The sequence below is a fragment of the Ambystoma mexicanum genome, chromosome 1p (genome assembly GCF_040938575.1).
Source record: "Ambystoma mexicanum isolate Mex_15411 chromosome 1p, UKY_AmexF1_1, whole genome shotgun sequence".
NCBI lineage: Eukaryota > Metazoa > Chordata > Amphibia > Caudata > Ambystomatidae > Ambystoma > Ambystoma mexicanum.
This window is the reverse complement of record NC_090921.1, coordinates 34,230,754-34,232,900: the sequence shown is the minus strand read 5'-3', so window position 1 is coordinate 34,232,900 and position 2,147 is coordinate 34,230,754. Positions and strand designations below refer to the sequence as shown.

The 2,147-nt window shown below is 48.6% G+C and overlaps 1 pseudogene; it reads left to right on the top strand.

Moving 5' to 3' along the window:
- The first annotated feature begins 327 nt into the window (after positions 1 to 327).
- On the top strand, positions 328 to 1,213 carry LOC138565319 (transmembrane protein 125-like; annotated as a pseudogene).
- Positions 1,214 to 2,147: the final 934 nt, after the last annotated feature.

Sequence of the window (2,147 nt, the reverse complement as noted above, 5' to 3'; positions counted from 1 at the left end):
TAAGGTGGTTTTACTAATTGGTGTCCCCCATACCCTTTCTACGGTACTGTTATTCAGTGGATTTATTTATTTATTTGAACATTTCTATAGCGCACACAACCCAGAGATTGGATGTCATCATATCCTCGTAGGGTAGTTTGTTAGGTGTTGACACACCTAGAGTTTTTGAAGGAGAATTCCTTTTGTCTCTGTGTAATTAACTCTGTCTTTATCTCTACACCCTTTTAGGCCACACATAGAAGCGACGAGGAAGAAGCATCCTGCAGAGGCTGTGATGTCTCAGTTCTTCTGGAATAGCTATCCTGTACGTCAATGCGGACTGGGGTCCTTGAAGGCAGAGGACATGACGGAGCTGCCCAGATGATACGCCCTTAAGTCTGTACAGGAATCCCAGGCAAGCCATGGAGACCCACTGCTACTCAACGACACGAGTAGGGAAGGCCATGGGCATACGCGACACGCACTATATAGTTGTCCTCTTCCTGTGACTAGTGACTTTGTGTTTTGCACACACCCTAGTTCCTAGCGTGGACGCTGAATGGCTGAGATGGAAGAGGTGTACCCTCCGCGAGTACCTGTGGATCCAGGCCGCATGCGGAGAAGCATTCTGGATGAACACATTGAGCTGTGGTGGTCGCGGGAGCCCCGCAAGTCCATCCTGTGCTACTCCATGGCAGTGCTAGCGATCATCCTCTGTGGGGTGGGTGGGAGGGATTGTGCTTCTGTCCAGCACCAGCAGCCGCTCCGGGGAGTGGCGGATGACAGTGGGCAGCTCGCTCTGCATCCTGGCCCTGCTCATACTCCTGAAACAGCTGCTCAGCTCAGCCGTCCAGGACATGAACTGCATTCAAAGCCGGGACCAGGTGGGCATGCTCAAGAGCGGAGGCCTCTCAGATTCCCTGGTCCTTCTGGTCAGCGCCCTCCTCATCTTGGTGTGTGGGATCATCCTGGTCGTGCTTGCTAGCTCCACACCACAAGCTAGCGATGCACGACGCCTGACCGCCATGTTCAGTGTTGCTGTGACCCTGACCTCAGCTGGCTCCATGCTCCTTTTCGGTGTGCTGGTTTATTTGGCAGCCATCTTCTAATGTCCAGGTGGTACCAGTGCAATCAACAGGAGAATCATTGGGGTGTTCACAATTTCAGGCAAGTTGTCTGGGAACCAGCGGGGGGGGGGGGGGAGACCTCATCCAGCATGGCCAACCTGATCTGAGTGCCCAGAGGCAACCAGCATTTCCAGGTTCTTACTCCCCGGTGCTTCTGCACTGGAAGATGCGCGTCCTGGCCTCCTAGTGGCATAGGGGGCAGTAACATAGGGTGCAACACTGCTGTCGGCTGGACGACCTGCCTTTCACACCATCGCAGACACATTTATCATTCTGTTCGAATGATGCTGTGGAAATACATAGTATTTTTTAACTGTCAAGAGCAGTCAATATTGCCCAAAGGCTATAATGTTGACTAAAATACATTGAAGACTATTTTCTTTTCAGAAGGGGTTTTTGAGTTTCAGAAGGGCAATCCTACCGCTTATACTGAAACATATGGTCCTAATGGTTATACCATTACAAAAGGCTGAATTGCCATAGTTTAATTTAAGAAAAATCAAGAAGCTATTTTAAAAAAAAAGGGTTTTGCACATAATATACCTTCACATCCCTTTTCCTGTAACCTTTTATGTTAAAAATACTTGAAAACACACTTTAACATATGTTGTCTTTTGCCTACTGAAAGTTAGGCGTCATGGTATTTGAGTAACTTCCTACTTTGGCAGGGATGATGGCTAAATACGTTATTGGCACAAAAATAGGAAGTTACTAGAGACATTCAAAATGGCCGCCGTTTTGTTGTTTCCCTCATGCTCATGCGGTGTGCGCCCTATTGACTCATTGACTCAAAAATACAGGCAAGCCTGAAAATCAGCAATGGCTGCTAATCATTCACTGACACGTGGATGGTGGTGTGTGTCTGGCCAGCGGTGAGAGAGGCGGGGCTATGTTATTTTCCCACTGAAGCTCATTCCACACAACACAAAGCAGTTCACTTAAGTGGCAATTCCTTGAGTTGCACCAACGAGTGGCAGACTAGTATAGTACCGTAGATGTGAGCTGATGGTGCAGTGCCATCTTCCTGGCATAGAACTGGAA